At 38.4% G+C, this 27,018-nt stretch overlaps 1 protein-coding gene across 7 annotated transcripts in view; it reads right to left on the bottom strand.

Moving 5' to 3' along the window:
- The window catches only part of LINGO2 (leucine rich repeat and Ig domain containing 2), a 1,158,257-nt gene that overhangs the window by 149,176 nt on the left and 982,063 nt on the right, over positions 1–27,018 (bottom strand). The window contains exon 1 of one of the 7 annotated variants that reach the window (XM_075209960.1): positions 23,476–23,818. The exons of the other annotated variants lie outside the window; for them this stretch is intronic. The gene's annotated coding sequence lies outside the window, so the exon portion shown is untranslated. Of the gene's footprint in view, positions 1–23,475; positions 23,819–27,018 lie in introns of those variants that run through there. 7 annotated transcript variants of the gene reach the window in all.

Here is a 27,018-nt window from a genome sequence, read left to right as displayed (position 1 = left end):
TTTTGGAATATAGACTTTACAAACAGGACGTTTTTGGCAATTATAGTGGATTATTGTATATCACCATTAGTGCCGTCTTCCCCTTTTATATGTGTGTATGCTCACTTATTATATCCCACCACAGAGCAGGATGAACTGACTGTCATGACCTTAGCTCTATTTGTCAACATGCAAATTTGCAAATACAGTGCAAATGGGCATTCCATGTAATTGGTAAAGCAAAAGCAGGACTCAAATAATGACTCATTGGAACTTTACGCGTTTTCAAATGCCTGTGCAATTCAATTTGTCCAAACATTTCTGAAGATTTGTGCATCGCTTCTGCAGTGTCAGCCTATACAGAGATCATTAGTGCATTTTCCAATGGCTTCCATGACCAACAAGACTATGTATTTACATATGACATAAAAGGGTGGGGATTAGGAAGTGCATATATAAACTAAGAAATAATATTCAAGATGCCAAACATGGAAAAGGAAGTCAATATTCAGCAAAGCAAATATTATTCTTAAGGTGATCTGTGGAAAGTACAAATCTGCTGGGGGAGCACTACTGAGATGTTACCCTGAGCCTAGATTGTGGGGTTATCTTATGCTGTTTCATGTTCTCATATTTGGCATTTAATCCTTTGGTGCATGCTGTAGTTGCATGTACTACAGAATAACAAAGTACCATCACAACAGGGTTTTGAGAAAACCCATCTGTTCCTTGCTTTGTGCATAGAGATTGTAATACTTGGATTTCTCCTAAAGCAGTAGCAAGACATCCAGCATGTCAACCATCAAATCTGAGCTAGTGTAAACAGTTGATACAAATCCTTATGTAAGCAATACATGTGTTGGCTCTGCATGTAAAATGCATTTCTACTAAGTTAAGTGCATGCAAACGGCTATGAAAATAGAAATCGTACCAAATAATAACATATATATTTGTGTTTTTACGTGTATTTAACTTTACATTGCATTGAAGTGTTTTTTTATTAATGCTTCTGTTTTCATTTCAGTGCAAATTAAGCACATCAACATTGTTGAAAGCTTACATTCATCTCAATTGGACCACATTATAAAAGCAATGAGATGTAGCTAAAAAGCATTTACATATGTGTTTCCAGTTTCCACATGTGTGAATATATTGTCACTGATACATTTTTAAACAATGTAGAGTGAACGAACTTGTAAATGAGTCTGTACATATTGAGCACATACATGGCAAATGCAAGTGTGCAAGTGTGTACGTAGCTTAACATATAAGACTTCTCTGGTTTAACATTTGTACAAGAGCAAATACTGCAAAGGATTAAACTATAAACCAAGATTACATGTATCTTGTTAATCTCATTGAAATTCACTCTTGACAAATTTAATTACCAATATGATGTTGTTCTTAGTAATCCATGATACTCACGGGAAAGAAATATGTCATACATAAATGATATTGTAACCTTTCCTGAAGTCTTTTTCATTTTTGGTTTTCAATCTAAGCAGAAAGTGACAACAAGAAGGAAGACTGGGCTGTGGGAAACATGTTAAATCTGTTTCATTGCACCTAGGAACTCATATATGATTAAAACACACGCAGAGCAATCTATAGTCAGCCTGAAGCTTCAAACTACAATACCTGCTTTATAAAACAGATCAAAGGAAACTGTGACACTTTAGCATCCAATATCTATATAACAACACTAAAATGTTTATGATATATAAAAAGTTTATGATATGTGCTAGAAAGTTGCAAAACACAAAAGGAAATATGGCAGGTGGATAAACAGTCCTAAAAATATAAAGGTTATCAATTATCTAATGATGTATCACTAGTTAGAAAATGTCATCGCACAGTATATGTAGGTCTATGTAAACCGCCAGATGTCTGGGTACAGGAACATTGCTATATCTCTCCAACAATGGATTTCACAAAGTATGGGAAATGACTCTTATCACTCTCAACACGTTTGCAAATGGCATATAAAATTTTACAGATAAGTCAAATAAACACATACATAAACATTGGTAGTAAACACAATTTTTGTCTTATCTGTCTGTCTCAAACAAGAATGCTGCTAAACCTTCCGAGTAGCGTGTACTTCAAACGTAACAGGTGAGCCCATTCAAACTGACTATCATCATGGGCAGCTTTGTATATTTTGCAGTCCATTACTGCACCAATATCTTTCAATTTATTTCAAATAGCAGAGTTTGATGCCTTATGTAACCTCTCCCTTTCTCTGTGCTGTAAATGCTTTTAAGGAATAAAAAACAAACCTGGGGAACAAACTGTGGTGATGCTGACTAAAGCTTTTCAGCTTCATCATTATAATGACCTTGAAAAAACTTAAAAACATCCAATGTACTTGTACTCAAGCATCCTCAATATTTTTACAAGCAGTTATGCATTTATATGAAAATGTACAGAAAGCGTGAGATACACAAAACATACATATTGTCAGGCCACAGGTGTCAAGGTTCTAGACAGTAAATGTACTTATCACAGATAGTTCACTAAGGAATACTAGGGGTATCATTAGTTGCACTTGAAGTCTCACTTTTGATTAGATCTCCTATATATATTTGTGTTTTTGGATCCTTCTATTTATAGCTATGAGCCAAGAGCTGACTAAAAAATAACTGAATGTCCTGAGTAGGGAGACTGAGTGTGGGCCTTATATTAGTTTTAGAAGGCAAAAACATTTAAAGCACATGTAAGAACTTAAAAGATTATTTTTCAGCAGTGACGTAACTACCAGGTGTGCAGGGCTCTGGCCACTTTGGGTCCCAGGGATGACTGGGGACAGCAAAGGTCAGAGAGGAATCCTCTTCAGAGCGGCCCATGTGCAGTGCGCCAGACCGCACATGCGCAAAAGAGAGAGCAGAGGGGCCCAGAAGGCATAGTGAGGCCCCTACCCAAATTTTTCAATGGGGCCCGGAGACACACTGTCCCGTCCCTGTATTCCAATAAAAACAAAAGGATGTATCCATATGACATGACGATGACTGAGATTTAATAGCCTCTAATAAGATTATAACACCTCTCTATGTGTCACATTTGCTGTATGGTAGAGATAAGTGAAGCTGTAGAGACATTTGGCAAGAATAAAATTCCGCGTGCAATACTTAAGGCCAAATTCCGCCTGAAAAACATGCAAAATTACGCAGCCAAACGCAGAATGAGGCAAATATTCTGCAGAGCAGACCTGAAAATATTGCTAATTTCTATTGTACGGCTGTGTAAGTTTGCTTGTTTTTGTGCTAAAAAGGCCGCAGCACATAATACAACAGTCTTGCAAATAAAGGTAATCATTTGCATGTGTCTCAATATGTAATCTCAATGAAGGACATTATCCATATATTCAATGTTTGGTGTAGGAATGACTATATTGCCGGTAAATAAATCTGAATTATAGCTCCGCAACCATGACACATAAAGCAGTGTTCTCCCCAGCACTTATTTCCCTGGTGCTCCACCACCCGGCTGTTTTTACTTTCCACCCGGCTCTTGGAGCTCAGCAGAGTCCTTTGATAATAGAATAAACCATTTTCTCCTATTAGAACAGGCACTATGTGAGCACTACAGCCAGCAGAGTGTGTTAGACCACTGACCACCAGTCTGAATAGTCCTGGCAGATGCGGGCAATAACCTCTGAAATTTTTCAATATTGATGCAAAGCATTACAGCTGCTCCCACCAGGCTACTTTTTAATGCCAACCGGGTGGCAAAATTTTCTGGGGAGAACACTGTAAAGGGTTATAACATATTATCTTTTTAACTTTACTGCTAACTTTTATTTGTATTTCTGTTCCGACAATTCTTTAGTGTAAACTTTTATATATGTATTCTTGTTTCTATTTGGAAATGCTTGCATGTTCTTTTCCTCATTGATTTTCCTAAAACAGATCCCATACATTTAAGTGTCAAGACTTCTTTGGTAAAACATCATCATCTACACCCTATTTGCTTGAAACATGAGTTGGACTAATGCTGTACACACAGACTGTGATCCGGTCATCCAGTATAATCATTGAACATTCAGAACTGTGGAAAATTTGGTGGGCTGAAGATTGTCTTATAAATCAGAGTTCGCAGTCAATTGAAGATCACACATATATCAGACATCCCCACAGGCTTGAAATCTTTAAACTCTCTCTAAAAACACATTCCTTTATTAGAGCTTGCCCTACTCCTGCCGATTCATTAATGCACTCTCATAAATGTCCCAATCTCCACTCTGAGCCACACTCGCTCCTCTTGTTTCAACTTTGCCCTCTTCAAATTAGAATGTATGCTTTTTCATCTGCAGGGCCCTCACTAGATTTGCTTTTCTTTACCTCTTATGTCCCTGTTTTATGTACAGTGGCGCACGCAGGGGGGGTTTCTGAGTCTCTAGAAACCCCGCCCTGCGCTAACTAAGTGGCCACTGTCCTATACAGCAGCCGCGGCGCTGTCAAAGAAGCGTCCGCGGCGGTGCTGTATTGTATACAGCACCGCCGCAGACGCTTCTTAGACAGCGCCGCGGCTGCTGTATAGGACAGCAATGGCGAAACGGAGCTGCTGCGCATGCACAGCAGCTCTCTCTCGGGTTTTTTTTTTTTTTGGGTCGACAATCCTCCGTGCGCCGCTGATGTATGTCCTTTATTCCTACTGTACAGTGCTGCAGAGCACTGTGGTGTCTTACAAATTTACCAAAATAATAATAATAATAATAATAATAATAATAATAATAATAATAAAAGCTGACGCAGCCTTTAGCTGAAAGGATTTTATTAGATTTTTTATGTTTTCAGTTTAAAATATTTTTTGAGGTTTTGAACCAAGGGCAATAATTTTTGGTAAGCACAAAACAATTTTAGGCTACCTTGGTCCACAACCACATAGCTTGGCAATGGACTTTTAAATATGGCAGTACAATTACTATTACAAATGTGAGTTAGGAAATGAATCTGCTCAACACTGAAGACACAATGGGCCTCATTTACAGTTAGGAGCAAAGCAACAAAAAGGAGCAAATTTGCTCCTGGACAAAACATGTTGCAATGCAAGGGGTGCAAATGCCCTTTTTTTTTTTGCATGCAGGGAAAACACTACCTGCTTTTGCATGTAGCATACAAATATTGGGCAGCTTTATTTAACACTAAGAGGGTACATACATCCTCCCAACTCTCAATCGGAGACACATTTTAAAATTGCCACTCCCTCATCTCAGTGCAACATAGTTTTGCCAAGGTGCAAATCTGCTCCTTGTTTTTGTTTTGCTCCTAATGCTAAATGAGGCCCAATATTTAAGTGGACATTTCATAATAATAAATACTGATATGCAGCAAAGAGTTTCTATTTTTTTTAAAACTTATATACATATCAACCCTGTACCTTTCAATAGTTGTTGTACACACTGTCCATGGATAGTGATGACATATTTAATTGCACATTTCTTCCCAGAAATCACATCCTTATTTGAGAAATTTCATTACACTGTCCACAATATTTAATTACTGCAATGTTTAGTTCTCCTGTAACAGTGGATGTATTGGTGTTAAATTGGTTGAGGAGCATGACCACCAATATTTTGTCACTTATGAAAAGTTAAACATGATTGGCTTTTTATTTCAGATTTGGACAGGGGAATTTCCTCAACAACAATCACAAATTGAGTTACAATGTCTTCACCTAGTGGTTGTCATAAATTCTATAACCTGAAACATATAGGACCTCAGTCATTAAGGAAAGTAAGGCAAAAAAAGGAGTAAATGTTCCACAGGGCAAACCATGTTACAATGCAAGGGGTGCAAACTAGTTTATTATTTTGCACATAAGTCAAATACTGGCTGTTTTTTCATGTAGCACACAAATACTTGATAACTTTATTTTTACAGTGAAACTTAAAGTTGATCTAGGACATGACCTACCCCAACTATAAATCTGTCCTCATATTTTAAATTTACCTTCCCTTCCAATGCAACACGGTTTTGCCCAGGTGCAAAGTTACTTCTTTTTTATGCTTTGCTCTCCTTAATGACTCAGGCCCATAGTGTTTGGTATTACTAACTACATTATTATCATTACTAGGAGTAAATGGTTTAGAGTAAAGAATTTCTCTTTGCATCCCTAAACATCTTTTGAAATTCTGAGATTCATATTTCAAAGGCTTCACATAGCAAATTGCAAACACTTTTCAAATACAGGTCTTATGTTACATCACTAAAAACCAGTACAATACAAAATTTTAAAACTAACTGTGTCAAGTTAAAATAATATTCAGACATGATATTTAAATAAGGTTTAAACATATCACCATTATCTTTTATATAAAAATCATTGGTGTATTTGATTGTCCTGTTATGTATTCGGACACCCCTGCACTGTCTGGGATGATACCAACGCGAGGTGGTCCAGTTGGATCCGAGATAGGTTTTAGGAGCCTTAGGATCCTGGTCGGACCTCCCTTTCGTGTACACTGGTCAGAACCTTGACTCAGCGAGCCTGTTCTGAGCCTGCATTCGGACACCTTTGTACCGATTGGGATGAAACCAAAGCAATGTGGTCCAGCTGGATCCTGGCTAGGTTTTAGGTGGGTTAGGGTCCTGGTCGGACCTCCCATTGGTGTATGCTGGGCAGAACTTTAACCTGTTTTGAGCCTTCCACTGGAAGGATTTGGACGAATACTTCACAGACTAATTGATATCTTAATAACTTGAAAATTTAAACCCAGGCAACTAGTAGATATATATTTGTCATATATATATATATATATATATATATATATATATATATATATATATATTACAATTAACTGTACTTTGTAGTCAGAGCATGACATTTAGAAAAGCATCGTCATGTCCAGCAAAGAGGCTTAAAAGGTGGCAAATGCTTAATAATGTTGATTAAAATGTTTATAAGAAATGCTCAAATTGTCATCATCTTTGCTTTCTATCATGTTCCAACTGTCCTTAATGACATTAATTTTGTGCTGTTATTATATTACTTTTTAGCCAGATAAATCTTAATGTACACCTTTAGCCCTCTAGCTCTGTGTTGCTGAAAACCTCCAATTATCCTTGGCCACTCAGCAGTTGATGCTTGGAGCTGAGTGTTAATGGGTACAATGTCTAAACTATGAACTACTGTACACTGACAGAAAATGAAAATATGATAAGAAATCCCCACATATTATACAACCAGGTTATTACACAAGGGAGAGATAAAATATGCATTAATGAGGTAATGGTCTCCTGTTATACAATTAGTTTCATTTAGTAAAAGAGGATATGTCTTAACCCTTGAAGGGAGAATACTAGTGATTCAATCGCTAGCTTTTCGTGCAGCCTTTATATTTTAGTTGTTGTGTTGCAAAATAATTGATTTTCACTCTTCACTGCTTTGTAGAAAACTCACTTTTTATCGGTATGTCTGAGCCTTCATTTGAAGCTGCCTCTAGCATCCTGAAACAGATAATATGTTCTCTGCATTTAAATCTGCTGAATGTAATACTGGTCTTCCTCTCAGCCTCCCTCTAGCATTCATTCTCTCACTTGCTAAGTACTAATAATTATAGAAGGATATAGCTTCAAATAACAGCACTAATTAAATAAATATTTATTACCAGGGAAAATAGGTAAGAGCTAATTACAAGAATCTGCCAAGACAATGTCACATTACCTTTTCTCATCTGATGTTAAGGTATATATCATTATTTAAAGCTTTTTTTTACAGCAGTGTTATGTTGTTCAGTGTTGTATGCATTGCCTTTATGGCTGATATTTAAGGACAATTAGAATGCTCTCTAGTTACAAGATTATCTGGATCATACATTCTTGCTCGCCCTGAAAGTCTAGGAGATTCCCAAATTTTCCTAGATCCCCCTTCTCTTTCTTGTGAAGTAGACGGAGACTACAAGCAACATGTTATTATGTCAATGGTGGGCGGAATCTGATTATGCATATTGTGTCATCATGACGCTGCACTCTGATCCGTGGTGATGCATCACTGCGCATCAGAGGGTGGGGCTGTGATGACGAATTATGCATCATGACAACCATTTGTTGATCCCCGAAGGGAGTTAAAAGAGTAGGCAAGTATGAACTGAATATACCATGCTCTGTGTTTCTTTAAAGTGAAAATTTTGTTAAAATTATTGTTGACAAATTGAAAGGCTTGTAAAAGGAATCTGTTTATCATGCTGTTTATTCCAAAATCCTAGCATCTAATTTCAAAACAGGAACTATAGTACTGAAGAAAATTCACATATAGAGAAAAAAAAGACATCACTGGGGTAAATATAAAATTATTTACTTAATAACAATGTATAGCATAGCTTACAGTAATGTAGGAATTAGATTGCCTATACTTATAGGTGGTCAACTGGAAGACAATTCTGGATTCTTGTATATACTTAATAGTAGATATCTTCATGAATTGACTGAAGCGTTTAACCTTAAACCATTTCTTAGATTGATTTTTAGTAAAAGGGTAAATTATTTCCATATTATTCTTTTTACACTATTCAATTAGATTATTTATAATAATTTTTATTATATACATAGTATTTGTGTCATATTAAATTGGGTTTCTTCTGTTAGAAGTTTTTTACGAAATCATATGTTCAAATATAATGTATTTGTACTATCTTTTAATTCATATGCTATTTATACCAGTACAAACCTGTGGTGTTTATGTTTATTGCTCCTGCACTTTGTATTGTTATTTAGAAACTAGTTTTATATATGGCCATTTTATATATATAATATAATGTTCAGTTTTCAATATTAACTATTATAATATCTCTTAAATAGACAAGTGGTTTAAAACTGATTTACATAATGGTGCCAACAGAATGAACATTTTATTAAAGGACCCGATTACTGTTTTTTAGGGCTCTATAAATACCTCAATCAAAATTTTTCTCATGACACTACAAGGAAGCTCTGTATTGTGTGAAACACATACAGATCTGTGGGATGCACTGCTGGAATGCAGATTGGATTCATAATCATCATCACTATCATCATCATTTATTGATTTATGAGGCACCAGAGATTCCTCAGAACTGTACAGTCAGCAATATACAAAGAGAGCATAATACAAACAAATATTACGGCAAAAGAACAAACAAAAGCAGAACACAAAACTTAGAACATAAAAGGATGGGAGGTTCAGAGGGCCCTGCTCATGAGAGCTAACATTCTAGAGAGGCGAAGAAATAAATGGAGACAATAGGGTTGGTGAGAACCAAGTGAAATGGGCAGGTGGAGCTTGAGGAGGTAGATGTAATAGGATTATGTAGAGTAGACAAGTGGAAATATGTGGGTTTTGAGCAAGCACTTGAAAGATTGTAGGTTGGGGGCAAGCCTAGTCAGGTGGTGCAGGGAGTTCTAAAGGTGGGGAGCAGTGCTGCTAAGTCCTGCAGGTAGGAGTGTGAGGTGGTGATAAGGGAGGAGGAGAGGCAAAGTTCATTGGCAGAATTGAGTGTGTAAGGGGAGTATTTCTTAACAAAGTCAGAAATGTAGGAGGGGGATGTGTTAAAGAGGACTTTGTATGTGAGGCTAAGAAGCTTAACTTGAATTGTATTCTGGATTAAATGAGGAGTCGATGGGGAGTCAATGTAGGGCTTCGCTGAGAGATACAGTAGAAGAGGAAGATTATATGTGAAGCCACATTCAGGACAAACTGTAGAGGGGATAGATGCCTCTCAGGAGATTGCAATAATCAAGGTGGAAGATGACAAGACCATGGTGATATCCTGGGGGAAGAAAGGGCGAACTTCTGCAATGTTGCAAAGGCGAATGGGATGGGATAGTGCAGTGGTGGGCAAACTCAGTCCTCAAGGGCTACCACCAGTTCATGTTTTTAGGATTTCTTTAATCATGCACAGCTGAGTTAATCTATTTAGCTGGGTCAGTAATTATCCCAGCTGTTTCTACAGACAGAAATCCTAAAAACATGAACTGTTTGTAGCCCTTGAGGACTGAGTTTGCCCACCACTGGGATAGTGCATGGGATTGGATGTGGGAAGTGAAGTTGTGGGCAGAGACAATGATGACCCCTATACAACATGCATGGGTAATAAGGGATAGGGCCACTTTATCAGCTTTTCAAAGAAATGGAAGGAGGAGACATGACAACCTCCCTACCTTAGCCTATTACCGCCTGTTACACAATTTCACACAAGACAACTACCCCCTGACCAACATTTTTGTGTGACAGCATCATTTAACCTATAAGTCACTTTTACCTTTGCAACCTGGCTGGGCCAAAATGCAAAATATAGACTTAACCTTATGTGTCAACTCCCATTGTCCAATAGATTGTAAGCTTGCGAGTAGGGCCTTCTCACCTCTTTGTCTGTTTTACCCAGTTTGTTTATTAGTTTATTATGTCTGTCCCCAATTGTAAAGCGCTACGGAATATGTTGGCGCTATATAAATAAATGATGATGATGATGATGATGATGATGATGACAACAGGCGGTGGAAAGATGACAACTTAGTTTTGGCTATGCTGAGAATGAGGTAGCCTTCAGCCATCAAGTGAAGATGGCAGAGGCAGTGAGACAAATGGGAGAGGCAAAAAGGAGAGAGCACAGATGTGGAAATGTAGAAGAAAGTGTCACTGGCATAGAGGTGATTCTGGAGGCTGAAGGAGTGAATAAGTTGACCAAGAGAAGAGGTTAAAGGGAGAAAAGCAAAGGGCCAAGAACAGAACTTTGGGAGATCTCAAAAGAAAGAGCAAGAGGGGGGGAGCAAGTGCCCGAGGAAGAGATGCTGAAGGAGCCATCAGAGAAATAGGGGTAAACCAGGAAAGGATGGTATGAGAAGGCCAAGGTAGTGAGAGGTGTCAAGGAGAAGGGGGTAGATAAAAGCAGCAGAGAGGTCAAGGTGCCAGTCCAGGAGAAGTGGCCCCCCAACTTAGCAACGAGTAGATCATTTGTAATTTTGGTGAGGGCAGTCTTGGTGGAGTGGAGAAGGGGAACCCCAATTGTAAAGGATAAGGATACAGCGAACAGTGAAAAAGTGTGTAAAATGGCTGCAGACTTGTCATTTTGTTAACTTTGAAAATTATATGGAGTAGGGATATGGGGCAGTAGCTGGATTGAGAGGTGGGTCGAGTGATGTTTCCTTGGCAATAGGAGTGATGAGTACGTGTTTGAAGGTGGAAGGGACAATATCGGTAGAGAAGGACAGTTTGCAGAGTTGACAAGGTGCTGGCAAGCATCAGTGGAGAGAGAGTGGGAGAGGTGGGAGAGGACCTCGGATCCCATAACAGGAGGGAAAGTGGAGAGTGTGGCAGGGGAGCTGTGAGAGAATGGAGAGCAGTAGGGAGAAGATGTATGTAGTTCATATTGCACTTGAAGTAAGAAGCAAAGTTTTGGGTGGAGAGATATGGCAGAGGAGAAAGTTGATGGAGAGGTAACAGTGGCTGTTGGACTAAGAGAAGTTAAGGGTTTTAAAGTAGATCTTTCTGGCAAGAGAGATGGTAGTGTAATAGGAAGAAAAGATAAACTTCAAGTAGATAAAGTTGGCGTCGGACTGCTATTTCCTCCAGCAGAATGGGAGCACATTCGCAAGCAGTGAGTGCTAGGGTTGGGGCTTTAAACATTGGAGGTAAAGGGCGCTGGTAGTGGTGGCATCATTATTTAATAATAAATTAAAAGCCCTCTTTGCATGTAGGGATTGAAGGGAGGCATACTATCATTCTGTTCTACAGCAGCAGTAGTCAAATGTGGCTCATACTCTAGTCTCTCACATGGTTAGCATGGAGAAGCCTATATAACAAGGACAGCCCTCCTACTGCTATTGCCATCTCAGGATGGAAATATCAGGAGATATTTAAAAAAAATGCTTTATTTATATAAATAAAGCATTTTGTCCTTTTGGAATTGTATTAAAATATTTGCCTCAAATGGCATTTTTTATGTTTTGTTGCAAATGGCAAGGCTCATGCATGTGCAGATGCAAGAACTACTTGCTGACAAAGCGGTAAGACTCCTCCTAACGCTGGCAGGCAATATCGGCGGGGGCTGAGTGTCACTTACTTGCAACAGCAATATTTAGAAACAAACTACGGAGGGAGACACAAGATTTTCTATCACTGTGATAAGCAGCAACCTTTGATATCTCCGCATAATGGTAAATTGCCTGTCAATTTTATACAGATTTGAGCCAAATCCTCATGACTGACAACAGAAAAGCATTTTTAGCCAATGGTGCACATAGCATAAATGCAATTAATAAGTGAATAGCTTTGAACTGTCTTGTGCACATTGTTTGTTATGGGTTACAACACATATGTAATACTTGATCCATGTTATTAAAAAATCTGTCTTAGTCCCGAACCTGAACCTCTGGCACGTCTTTGCTTACCACCCTGGCTTAATACGCTGTAGTGCCATAGTGCTGTTCAGGTGAGCATCACGGTCATGTTTGATCTCTAGTGAATGCTAAAGACTATTGTGATCTGTTTGAAGCATGGTCTTAACTCAGCCTCCTACTCAAGCATCCTTAACCCTGCAATCAATGAGTTCCTTAAAGCATGCTCTTGTTGACTTCAGAATATTGAAGAGCCCGTAAAGTGTTATATTTCTTACATGTCAGGAAAACTACACTTACATCAGTTACATGGAGAAAAAAAAGCTGGAACATTTCATTGTAGAAATGTATATGTATCATTTAGCATCTTATGTCAATGCTGTTCCAACTGCAAACATATTGATCCTTCTGTACAGTGAGCAGGGACAGAATAACTGAAACAGAGGCACACTTCTAATATCATAGGTATCCGTACAGAGGAGAGTCTGAACCCAAAACAAGAACACACATTTATTTGCTCTTTCTGCTAGATGCCTGGTATCAATTCCTTACAAAATGAATGGACACTCCAATCTGTACATCACTGAGAAATGCGGCTGATAGGATTATCTAACAGAGTTTGCAAAATGCATCAGGGAACATGAAAGAGAATTTTCTAAATAAGTGTTGCCCTTTTCCTTTCTTGATAGCGTCAGTAGGAAAAACAACACTGTACTCATAAAATGCACTGGGGATTTTTATGCTGCCTACTTCAGTTCCTTTTGAAGTTTTCTTCTTAAGGAGAATCTTATAAGACAAGCTCAAGACTTCACTTTTTCCTCAGAAATATCTTAGTTTAGAAAAATAAATATTTTTTTCTTACCTCACACCATTTAAATACATTACACTTTCTGTATTTAGACACAGTTCTATGCTGTTGTAATATGCAAAGGATGGCATGGATAATAAATTAATTAACCCACTGCCTGTTTTCGGACCCCTGGTACCAACTGCATTTATCCATTGTCACCACTATGTCACTATCGCACACTGTGACAAAAATATTTTGAACATTTATCCTCACTCTATCATGCAAACAATTATTGGAGTTACCTCCTTATACATATAAAATGGTATTGTAGTACTTGTTCATATATACTTAATAAGGACAGACAATGGGAATTACATCAAACTCACAAAACAAGAAAAGTAATGATGCAAAACAGTAATTATTAGATGTTACTCTCGGGCTGCCTAACACTGTTATGCAAGATGATGATGTGTTGCAGTACAACTGCAGTCATTGTCCCTAAGAAGGAGTCATATACAGTCAAGTCCATAAATATTGGGACATTGACACAATTCTCATATTTTGAGCTCTATACACCACCACAATGGATTTGAAATGAAACTAACAAGATGTGCTTTAACTGCAGACTTTATATATGTTTATATATGTGCCTCCCACTTTTTAAGGGACTAAAAGTAATGGGACAGTCGACTCCAAAGCTATTTCATGGACATGTGTGGGCTATTCCCTCGTTATTTCATCATCAATTAAGCTGATAAAAGGTCTGGAGTTGATTCTAGGTGTGACATTTGCATTTGGAATCTGTTGCTGTCAACTCTCAATATGAGATCCACAGAGCTGTCACTATCAGTGAAGCAAGCCACCATTAGGCTGAAAAATCAAAACAAACCCATCAGAGAGATAGCAAAAACATTAGGTGTGGCCAAATCAACTGTTTGGAACATTCCTAAAAAGAAAGAACGCACCGGAGAGCTCAGCAACACCAAAAGACCCAGAAGACCACAGAGAAACTAGTTTGTTGGATGACAGAATAATTTTTTTCCTGGTGAAAAAAAACCCCTTCACAACAGTTGGCCAAATCAAGAACACTCTCCAGGGGGTAGGTGTATATGTGTCAAAGTCAACAATCAAGAGAAGACTTCACAAGAGTGAATATAGAGGGTTCACCACAAGATGTAAACCATTTGTGAGCCACAAAAACAGGAAGACCAGAGTAGAGTTTGGCAAACAACATCTAAAAAAGCCATTACAGTTCTGGAACAACATCCTATGAACAGATGAGACAAAGATCAACTTGTATCAGAGTGATGGGAAGAGAAGAGTATGGAGAAGGAAAGGAACTGCTCATGATCCAAAACATACCACCTCATTAGTGAAGCATGGTGGTGGGAGTGTCATGGTGTGGGCAGGTATGGCTGCCAATGGAACTGGTTCCCTTGTATTTATTGATGATGTGACTGCTGACAAAAGCAGCAGGATGAATTCTGAAGTGTTTTGGGAAATATTATGTGCTCATATTCAGTCAAATGCTTCAGAACTCATTGGACAGCGCTTCACAGTGCAGATGGACAATGACCCGAAGCATACTGCAAAACCAACCAAAGAGTTTTTTAAGGCTAACAAGTGGAATGTTATGCAATGGCCAAGTCAATCACCTGACATGAATCCGATTGAGCATGCATTTCACTTGATGAAAACAAAACTGAAGGGAAAATGCCCCAAGAACAAGCAGGAACTGAAGACATTTTAAGTAGAGGCCTGGCAGAGCATCACCAGAGATGAAACCCAGCATCTGGTGATGTCTATGCGTTCCAGACTTCAATCTGTAATTGACTGCAAAGGATTTGCAACAAAGTATTAAAAAGTGAAAGTTTGATGTAGGATTGTTTAGTTTGTCCCATTACTTTTGGTTCCTTAAAAAGTGGGAGGCACATATAGAAACCATTGTAATTCCTACACTGTTCATCTGATTTGGATGTAAATTCCCTCAAATTAAAGCTGAAAGTCTGCAGTTAAAGTACATCTTGTTTGTTTCATTTCAAATCCATTGTGGTGGTGTATAGAGCCCAAAATATGAGAATTGTGTCAATGTCCCAATATTTATGAACTTGACTGTATCCTGTTAATGGAGATCCCAATGTATGGACTGATGAAACAGAATAGACCAAAGAGTGAGAGTCAGAGATATTTTGGAAACCAGCCGTCTACAGTTGTTTTAGTTGGAATGGTCCCCAATAAACCTACATTTGTTTGGACTAAAGCTTTTTTATGTCAGTTGCCATTTGGCTTTTATGTACAATCACATAAATGATGGTACACAGCCTTCAGTATTGAGGGAAGAGAAATGAAAACTCAATCAGGCATATTTAATAAGATAATGGACATCTAAGTGCAAACATATTCATCAATGCTCTTAGCAGCTAACATAATTCGGCAACAACAGGTTTAAGAGATACATAAGTTTGCTCAGCATCCTCAGCACTTATAGCTGTTTGTGAATACTGCCTACTTTATTCAATTGATGTTTTACTATCAGATTTTCCATTGCTTATCTTTGAATTGCCAATATTGTTAATGGCATTGGAATTTGCCAAATTTTTGTAACAATTTTATTAAGTTAATACATTTTTGCGCTGTTCGCAAATTCATCAACACACTTGCACACAGACTGTTTTTTACACAGGCTTATTACATTTCCTTGAACGAGTAAGCCTTGTCTCTAATTAATTCAATAGGTTAATGTGATTTAATGTTGGAGCATTGTAAGCCAATGAATTGATAATCAAATATGTGTTAGTCATAATCATTGTCTCAAATAAAATCCTACAGTTCTGGAAAAGATGAGATTTTAAAGACAGTTTGAATTTGAATTTTAGGCACTAAATGAGTGTTGAGGGAGTGCAAGAAAGAAACCCTTAAGCTGGGTACAACACACGTCCTTAAGATGTTAATGAAAGGAAGTTATCAAGGGAGATGATGGATGCTTAATGTTAGTGACACTTGGGGGTAAATGTATTAATGTCCGGATTCTTCAACTCTGGCGTGTTCAGCGTCTTCGGCGATTAAATTTAAAGCGGCGCTGCATTGTAAAGAATGTTGAAGAATCCGGACATTAATACATTTACCCCTGGGTGGCTTGTTTTAGTTATGACATTCTATACAAGATAATGTAGCACTGTGGATCACATACTTTAATTTAAGACAACGAACTGTAGAGAGGAACAGCCATGTGGCAGAATTCAACCCTAAGATAGGGGCAGTTGTCTCAATTTGCTCATACTGTATGAAGTTTGTGTTACAACGGTATAAGTGGGATATGGTAAGAGCCTAGATAAGGGTTCTTGTTATATCATGTAAATGGAAGACCCCGATACAGGCATCGTGTTTACGGTGGAAATGGCAGCATTTGAAAATGACTGGATATGCGGGATGATAGATAAACCAGAAAGGAAACATTACTTAAGGCCAGTAAGCTTTTGTGTTTGTGTGATTGTCACATTACCTACACTGCGAGACAGTTGATTTATCAAGGAGAAAAACTAAAAATTCTGTTTTCGGCAGAGGTAAAGATAATCCCTTCCATGGGCTAAATAAGAGATTAATGAAATTTCACTATAACCGACCATTTCGGCAATACGATGTTCAAGTTCTACTTTTACTTCACCATTCTCTGGAATGTCATTTCCACTATATTTGTAAGTTTACATTTTACAGTATTTAGAGTCCATCAATAGAGCTGGGACAACAACTGTCGATTTATTTTGCTGTGCGGTATCACAGTCAAATGCGGAATGTGGGAAATTACTGATCTAATCTTGATCATCTCCAGGCTTAATGAGAAGGGAACGGATTTGGCATGACTCAGGAATGGAAATATGCATTTGGTAGAGATTGTTAGGAACCCCTCCAACCGGTACAGCAAAACCCGGAGTCTGCTCTGAAAGTCTGTTGTTCACTGTTGCCCCTAGTGGAGGGGACAGACTTGGCCGCAGACTAACAAAGGGTCGTGAAATGCGTACCGGCTGGGGAGAACCCAGGAAAGCAGAGTGAAGTCCAGGCAAGGGTCGAGGGCCGGCAGCAGACAGTGTATCCAACAAACAAGCCGAGGTCAGAGGTCACAGGCAAGCAGGGTAATCGATAAACACGCCAAAGGTCGGGGTCACAGGCAAACAATCAGAGTCCAATAATCCAAGCAGGGGGTCATACACAGGGAATCAAATGGAGTATCCACAGGACAGGGACTAGGAAGCAGGAGCAGGTCAACAAGACTGTACACAGAAGCTATAACCGGCAGGGAGGCTGCAGACCTCACTGCCTTAAATACATAGATAGACCAATCAGGGCTTGCCCCTGGAGTATGCACACTTGCAGGCTAATTGCCTGCTATACAGATAAACCAATCAGGGCTTGCCCCTAAAGTGCACACTTGCAGACTAAATAATTAATTAAAGCTTAATAGCCTCCAGGCTATTAGATCACTTTGCGCACGCGCCCGGCTGTCCCTAGTTGCTGGGATGCGGCGCTACAATGCAGGGCGTCCGACCGTTACCTTGGCGGAAGTGACGTCCCGGTCGTCAAGGTGACGGCCGGGACGCCAGGGAGCACAGGCAGCAAGCCGCAGCGGCTGTGAGTACTGCCGCGGCTCGTGACAGAGATGAATGAAGTTTTAAAAACTCTCGGCAACGTTCTGCATTGGGTCTTCACATTTTTCATGCTCTGCCAGCAGAATTTGGCCTTGAGTGTCCCCAGTCCCCAACTACACCACAACACAGAATAAATTGACTATTGACATATCAGTTCTATTGACAGAATTTGAATTCCACAAAATGTAATTCTACAAAGAATGTGGAATGATGAAGAATAAGCATAGATGGAAGATTGCATCGCTAGGACTTTGTCTCTTACTGCTGCAAAATATCACCACGATTATACTCATCACACCAATGTGATTATCATCTGCATCTGCGTAAAAATGATTAAGTGGTAAACACAAAAAGACCCAACAAAACCATAAGATGAGATCCAAGGTAATGCATTGTCAGGGTACATGACAAGTGAATGAGCAATTGCAACGGTAGACTATGACTGACAGTGTAAACAGCAGTGACAGGAAAATGTATAGGGCAGCCTCTGTTATTGGCATCAAGCAGATCTTATTAGCAAGAGCCATTCCTGTGGAGTGTCGTGAAGGAAAGCCAAATTATAGCAGGCCGAATGGAAAGCATGAAGAAAAATTAAACAGCTCAAACAGAATATAGGTGCAAACAGGAAAGGACACAGGATACATGCTAAGAGGATTACTTATTAATGGTAAAATAGTGCTGGGCATCAAGTTTTGCACAACTGAGCCTATTGTTGTGTTTGCACGCTCAGATGTGTACGCCCATCTCAGTATTCATCTGCTCTTATATTTTGAGGGACCCCACAAAAAAAAGGGATAGGGCAAATATAATTCAATGAGCATCATCCACAACAGTAAAACTGACACTATATAGTATTGCCTATTATCACATTAGCTTCAATGTAACTAAAATACTACTATGTTCACCCTATTTGTATTATAGTTTAATTGAAGAGGACATTCGATTTATATATACCTCATATAATAAAAGGTATTGATATATATGAGACATTGTATATTCTACAGTAAATTATAGGTATGAGTAAACTTGTGATACACTCCAAAATATTACCACATGGTTATTTTACTGCAGAACCATCCAAGTGAAAAGTGATATTCATGTATGTACAGACTTCCATCCAGATTATGCAACATGTCAACACAGTTGCTGGTGGAGATAGGATAATGTTTTAGCCAATGCTGTTGTCACTGGGCCAGATTTATTAAAGAAAGTTAAGCAAAAGCAAGCAAGTAAGGTAAAACCATGTTACATTGGAGGGGGAGGTAAATTTAAAATGTGATGGCAGATTTATAGTTAGGGTAGTGCATGTCCTAGATCAGTGATGGCTAACCTGTGACACTCCAGGTGTTGTGAAACTACAAGTCCCAGCATGCTTTGCCAGTTACCAGCTAGTTATCTACTGGCAAAGCATGCTGGGGCTTGTAGTTTCACAAAACCTGGAGTGTCACAGGTTAGCCATCACTGTCCTAGATCAACTTTAAATTTCAGTGTAAAAATAAAGCTATCAAGTATTTGTGTGCTACATGAAAAAACAGCCAGTATTTTCCTTATATGCAAAATAATAAACTAATTTGCACCCCTTGCATAGTAACATGGTTTTGTCCAGAACACTTAAGTACGAAAACTTACTCAATGTTTTGCTTAACTTTTCTTAATGAATCAGGTCCACTCTCCCTATATGTCCTTTATATTTTTATCCTGTCTCATACAACATATCAATTAGAGTGGAGGAAAAATAATGTGTTTTCTCTTTAAAGACTTTTAGCCAACACTTTTTCTTCATGTTATACTACCACAATTAAAAGATGTATCTATTTTATGCAGAAAACAACTAGATTGTATAATGTATGGTAATTATGATATATAATTATATGTACTAGTGATAACTACCAGTTACAAACTTGGCTAAAATTCATTTAAGTCTGAAGCACATTAATATAGCATTTTTCTTCATGGTGCTATTATCGATTTAATATCTATTCTGCTCAGAGGTTAATTACTACACACTTTCGGATTGGAGACACTTTGATGCTTTTAAACATCCGCATCTTACACTATCCATCTGATATAGTAATTATAGGATATTTTGTAAACATAGGTAGCTGACAAGTGCAGGAAGACTTTCACAGAATTTAGTTTACCGCAGATGGCAGACCAATTTTCTTTACAGTATATAGCAATTATCATACAGTTTTGTGTGGAAAAATGTGCTCCACTGAAACAGCAATTCATATACCTTTATCAGGAGTACATTGGTGTACTTAAAAAAAACATTGCTTGGTAAGTTTGAATGACTTACGACTGTGTTGATTGCTGTTAGGATAGTTTTCAAAGGGCAGCAAGGACACATTCATAGGTAAATGCCAAGACTGACTTTGCGTGACATCATTGTGATTACTGTTGAGCTTTCAAACCTGTGTGTACCTAAATATCATCTACTGAAAACAAGATGGTTGCTATGTCAAATGTACACCAATGTAGACTGTATACGTGGCATTTTAGGGTAGTCACTAGACCTAATTAACTTTAAGCTTATTCTGGGCATGGAACTCAAAACAAATATGACTGACCTAACTACCTTATATTTCATTAAAGTAAAAGGAGACTGAGCACACTTTGGTGGTTTTATCTGTTGTACAGTGGCGGAACTACCATTGGTGCAGCAGATGCGGTGCACAGGGGCTCATGAAGATAATGGGGCCTGCTGCACGGGGAACTAGCGAGCTGTGGGTCCCGGATTCCCTCCTTCCTGCATCGGGGCCCACAGCTCGCTAGTTCCGCCTCTGCTGCTGTACATATAGTGGCAGAGTGTATACATAGCACAAACCTAGGCAGTTTTCCAATTGGCCTGCAAGTATCTGTAAGACAAAACAATATCTCTTTTTCAGATTTGCACATTCATTAGCCGATTCGCCCGTACACAGTTGAATGGAAAGCCTATACAAAACTAGATTTAATTTATGTTAAAAAGTAAAAATATGTTTTTAAACATTACTGAATTGTTTTTTTCTGAGAATAACACTGGTATCGCTGGTGGTAACCCTCTTCTTGAGCTCCTTAAAGCAAAAAAGAGCGCTATGACTACAATAGGGCTCTTCACCCTTTGATAGATCTGACCGAAAGACTTAAATGATCATTTCTGGTTTTGGGTAGAGTTTACTAAGCTAAGAAACAAACTTGTACTTACCTCTGGTCTACAGTTACCCCAATCTGGTAGGTAACCAGGTTGTAAAGGTTCCAACAATTCAGAGCTACACTCCTTGTTCAAGAAGGCACATGGGGGTAAATGTATCAAGCTGAAAGTTTTCCGGTGGGTTTGAAAAACCAATCAGATTCTAGCTATCATTTATCTAGTGCATTCTACAAAATGATAGGTAGAATCTGATTGGTTGCTATAGGCAACATCTCCACTTTCCAAACCAGCCGGAAAACTCTCATCCTGATACATTTACCCAATGGTTTCATTATGAATCCAACAAAGCGCCACTACATGAAATCAAAGGTGGTCTTATTATCTGAAACCACCTATGATTTCACTGGATGAAAGCCCCATGTTTTCATTACATGAAATCACAGGGCCGCCTCTCCACAGGATCTCCAAGCTATAAAGTTCAATGTAAAACAACCTTGAAGAAAGTTGTCTTCTCAGTTGCCTGCTCAATATAATATTGTCAATCTATATATCTGTGTAAAATACCTGTATGTCAATGTAAAATTGGCAACACCAATAGTTATATGAGAATTTGGAAGAGCAAATTTTGTTTTAAAAATTATGTCTGTTTAGATGTATTAGTGTTGTTTCTATAAGTTCTTAGCACGCACCTCTTAGTATATTGAACCACATAGCTAATTCAGATTACTGCCCTGACATTGTCTGATAGTTGAAGGGAAGTATGCTGAGTGGAGAACTGAGAGCCAAAATTCAAAGAGAGAACTTCAGTTGAACGATACACTAGACAGAGATCTGAGTAGTAGATTGCAGAGTTGTAGAATGCATTTATGGGAATGCTGGGAGTGATGTTGCACCAAGCTGAAACTTGGCGCACAAAATTGTTGTTAAATTGAACTATCCTGTTAGTAGAGCTTAAACACGATCACATAAATAAGGGTCATGTACCTGTAACATGTGTGTGATAACCATTAAAATGTTCAATAAAAGGGTGGACTTTATCGAGATATGGCTTGGCGCCAAGTTGTATATAAACAGTTATGTGGACTGTATTGTCAAACGCGTGATGTGCTGCATTCAGCCTAGTTTGACACTTGTATGTGCAGGATCATTTCAACATTCCAACCCATAGAGCACCGGCAAGTAAAGAGACTGAGCTAGCCCTGGGGTACCTTTAGCAGAAGATAGATGCACTGTTACAAAAAGGCTCTCATTTAGCGCATGAAGCCAAAGCACCAAACCTAGTGCAACCACACTATTTCTACCTGTGGAATTGGACTAGTAATCCGCGAATGTAACTGTGGGAATATTCCTGTAGAATTCAGGTTTCAGTAGGTCAAATCTAGGAGACAGCAAAATCCAGGAAGATGAAAAGTTAGACACCAACAGCAATTATATAGGCACTTTGGCAACCTGGCTCCTAGTTTAATGTGAACGCTTTCAGGATAGTGAAGCAACCACACAACACTATACAAGTTCAGCAGCATTAACACATCGATTGCTTAGCTACTATTAGCAAATAACACACATACATCACTGCTGACCAACATGCTTGGTCAGCAAACAACTGGGTATCGCTGGACATTGATTCAGGTGTATACCACAGTAATACAATGTAATTGCACACTATAGTTGCAATAGCAGCTCTTTATGAATGCCACTAAAATGAGTCTCAAGGGTGGAACGAATCGCTAAAGCATTTTTAATGAGGACATCGGTTCAACAAGGTCATGCTTTGCAACGATACCACTTTTTTCGCCGATTGTGCATTATTAGCTTGTCATGTCACACTTAAAAAAACCAAAAACACAATTTACTATGTAATATACTATGAATATAATGTATACATTGCTGCATAATATATATATATATATATATATATATATATATATATATATATACTCAAAATGTAGCGTGGAAATGGTTTATCAAAATGAGAGTATGAGGCCTGTATGAACACCTACACAGGCACATGTGACTAAACTTGTACATGGGACCACCAAAAGTATCCTAAATCTTTATCTTTACACAGCCAAGTTCCTACTATCATACAATATTGTTGCTTACAGCATGCTTATAATCTTAAATAACACAAATGATTTTATTAACATTATTTAAAATAAGGTCACATAAAAATACATGACTATATCATAGCTCATCGTAGCAAAATGCAATACCATCGAAGTGGAAAAAAATCCTGTATTATTGCTAGTTCTTGTGGACAGAATGAAAATTACAATTACTAAAATGCTAATTAATGTGATGAACACTCGATTTTCTAAAGTAAAACCACATGTGACACTTTTAAAAAGCAGTCTGCATACGAAAATTAGCCAAATATAATGCAGATCTCGCTTCATTCGAGCCTATCTTTCTCCCATAGAACTGCCTGAGCATTCTATCATTAATTCCTCCTAGCAGAGTCTAGCAGCATCTCGTTCGGTATAGAAGGAGAAGGGGGGAAAAAAAAGCACATTGCCTGTAAATGAAAACAGAAAACTGCCTGAAATGGCAAGATCTCGACAGCATCGATGTCAACAGAAACACCATTGCAAATATTAAAACAATATTGAAATCCCTTACCAATCATTGATCTCTTCCTGGCTGGGCTTAGTGTTCTCATGTTGCAACGTGCATAGCAGTTAGTGACTGCCTGTCTGTCTCTAAAAGCCTCACATCTGAAGAGGAAGACACAAACATTCCCTTTGCTGTTCATTTAACCTTGCACAGACAGCAGCCTTTCACGGAAACAGCTAAGAGCAGTTTAGGATTCCAGCTCCTCATGAGGTCCGCTCTGTGTGGCTGCAAGGCCACCTCACTAATGGGGAACAGTGATGGATCATCCTGAATGTCTTGGTATAGTAACCTAATAAACTCCAGAGGTAAAGGACACCACCGACGCCAAGCAACTTGATTGTTCATAGTAACAATAGTTTTCCCATGAGGCAGGTGAAAAAAAAAATCAGGTGGTCCCCTTGTCTGTTTCCTAGATGTGGGCACTGCCTCGTTTATTTAATTAACCCCCGGAGATCCAGCAAGGGAGCTGCTCTGATTACGGAGTAATGGGTCCATCAGGCACAATTAGATTTCAAGAGAAACACTACAGTTTGCATGAAAACTCTTGCAGTAAACAATTCCTGGTCTTCTTCATCCCACTCTTAATTAACCATTAGAGGACTGGTGTATTAGGTCTGCTCTAATCAACTCTATTACAGCGTCTTACTATGTTTTACAGCATCGCTCTAAACGGATATTGTAGTGCTAAGCAGTGCTGTAGTATACATTCATTTGGCAAGATGCTGTTCCGTTTCACACCTAGGTTGTGTCCTTTTCAACGAACCGGGGTATGGTCTGCCTCTATGATAAATAAATATATATATATATATATATATATATATATATATATATATATATATATATATATATATATATATATATAAAAATACATACACATAAATATATACACATGTATATATATATATATATATATATATATATATATATATATATATATATATATATATATATGTATATGTAAAATTTGAAGAGAATACTATCAAAAATAAATATATTTATTTTTAATATTATTATTGTTATTATTATTACAACACCTTTTTCTTATCAGTATTATTAATCATATGAATGTGCTTGTTACTAGAAACGTATATGTTTTAATTTGTATCAATTGTATAACTACATTTACAAATACTTTCTTTTATTTATTATTGGTTATCTGGCGTACATTAGTGGTACTTTGTTTACTTATTGTAAAAGGGTTTCTCTAAGTCAATGCATTTTCAATTATTAAAAAAAAAAGAGTATTGGATCTATGTTCCCCATTCATTCTTAGCAGTGAGTGAATACCTACAGCACTGAAAGGATTAAGGGATAATGGATGTGCATGTTTTAAGAATTACAACCGAGGCAGTGTTACAGGAGCTGGTGTGTGCACGATGAGAAGACACCCAATAGCTATAAAAGCAGCTTTCCGTTGTGTGAAGTTGCTCTGACTACAGAAGAATAGAAGATGAGGTTTTTAGTTAGCATTGCATGCAAAGAGGAGAGGCAGTAACAATACAAGGACAGTGACATAAATAAGTCAATGGATCGTCACTGATTTTTTTCCCCATAGATGTGTGCAAGAAAATCAGCGATGTATAGGTACCAAAGTACCCGGAAATGAGCACAGCTGGACATCGTTGTGATAACTGGAGACACATTACAGGACATTGAATCCCCCCACTCCTTTAACTGCTTAATTCAAAACTATCAATTTCTCTTGTAAATAGGGAGCATTGTTCAGTTTTAATAGCCAGTGATGCATAGGAGTTCAGGGTGAAGATTGAAGATTGAACACATGCACTTGTGACCCCCTGTTTGCTTGTTAGATTATGATGGTGTATTTATCTATTATCTATTATAATTACCACTCTAGTACCCTTGGCTGTAACTCAGTCTCTCACACATCAAGTTTCTGTGGGTGAACAGCAAACAGGTGTCCTTGTACATGAAGGATTTTTTAACCGCAAAATACATGTGGTGCAGAGGCAGCAGGGGTGGCTGAGTATAGTTACCAGTTTTTAAATGAATGAATGCCAGGCAATTTATTTTGATGAAAATAAATTAAATAGATCTTTATTCCAACTTTACTCTCCAGCACAGCTCACGTCTTAGATGGATAAGCAGAGCTTTACTTGGCATAAGAGCTGACTCTCTTCCGCAGCAGGACTGTCACTCTATCTCTCTCACTAACCCTGACTACACTACACTGTTGCTGTCACAGCATACTCACACATCATCATCATCTTCATTAACATTATTTATATAGCACCAGCAGATTCCGTAGCGCTTTACAATGGGGAACAAACAGTAATAAAACAATACTGGGTACTACAAACAGACAGAGAGGTAAGAGGGTCCTGCTCGTAAGCTTACAATCTGTGTGACAATGGATTGATACACAAGGGTAAATGCTACATCATATTGCATATTTGTCCAGCTATAATGCAAAGGTTACAAAGTATTTAGTGGGTTGTATGCTCAGTAACACAACTATGTGGGTTATAGCTAAGTCATAGGTCTTGTGTTAGCTGTGTAGAGGGTAGTAAGAGGGTAACCTAGGGAGATTAAGAGTGTGGCCAACACATTTCCAAATACTGGCTTCACCTTAGTCTGCTACACTTGGGTACTAGAAAATGCAATCTGGGTCATTCTCAGAGTTAGCACTCATGCTTACATCACTCAGCTCAACTGAAGGACAGGTTAGCAGCATCCTGCCCTGGTTGTAACTCTGTCTTAACATTTCTGTTTCTCAACAGCAGCAACAGGCTCTCTGCACTCCAGAGCTTTCCCCTGAGAACCCACTTGAGTATTGCATGACACTCGGGTTCATTCGGCTTCACTTGACAGGTGAGAGTCAAAGGGGCATAGCTTACACTCAAGCTTACATATTAGAACCCCAACTCAGAATCATGCTCCGTTGAACCTCTGCTCAGGACCCTGAGTCACATTCATTAAACACTCGTGTCTCATACATGCTATCAACACACCCCTCGAATAACACAATTGCTAACAAGTCACAATGTGGTGACGTTTACTTTCTCATACATCAGCATTACACACTATGTTCCATGACTCCATGTGGGTAAATGGAACTCAGAGCAATAGACCATTTGTGCAAAGCTAGCATGTGTGCTAAGCCTTCTCTGATAACATTCTTCACTGACTTTGCAAACTTTTGCAGTGCAAAAGTCCTCAAAACTGATCCTCTATAGAGATATACGTACCTACTCCACTACGCACGACTTCAGGACTTCAGGAAACAGGGAGGTTTCACACGATAATATATTAATATATTATGAAAGTTGTTCACATTTGCATGACTGCACAAAGGTCTTACACTTGGGCATAGTCATTTGTTGGCCTCATAGCAAGAGTTTGCAAGGACCCTCATTTATGGAGGAATCATGGCCCAAGAGACATTTCCATCAAACAAAAATACCCTACTCAAGGAATTCAGTTCCCACCACTACCAGCCAACCCCCCGACTAAAATCACTGTGGGCTCCGGGCTCTCCTATGCAACGCGGGGCTGAGCGTCAGTGATCTCACACACATTGCTTTCATT

Source organism: Mixophyes fleayi, chromosome 1 (genome assembly GCF_038048845.1).
Source record: "Mixophyes fleayi isolate aMixFle1 chromosome 1, aMixFle1.hap1, whole genome shotgun sequence".
NCBI classification, from domain to species: Eukaryota; Metazoa; Chordata; class Amphibia; order Anura; family Limnodynastidae; genus Mixophyes; species Mixophyes fleayi.
Note: the sequence above shows the minus strand (reverse complement) of the source record. Positions and strands in the feature narration are given on the sequence as shown.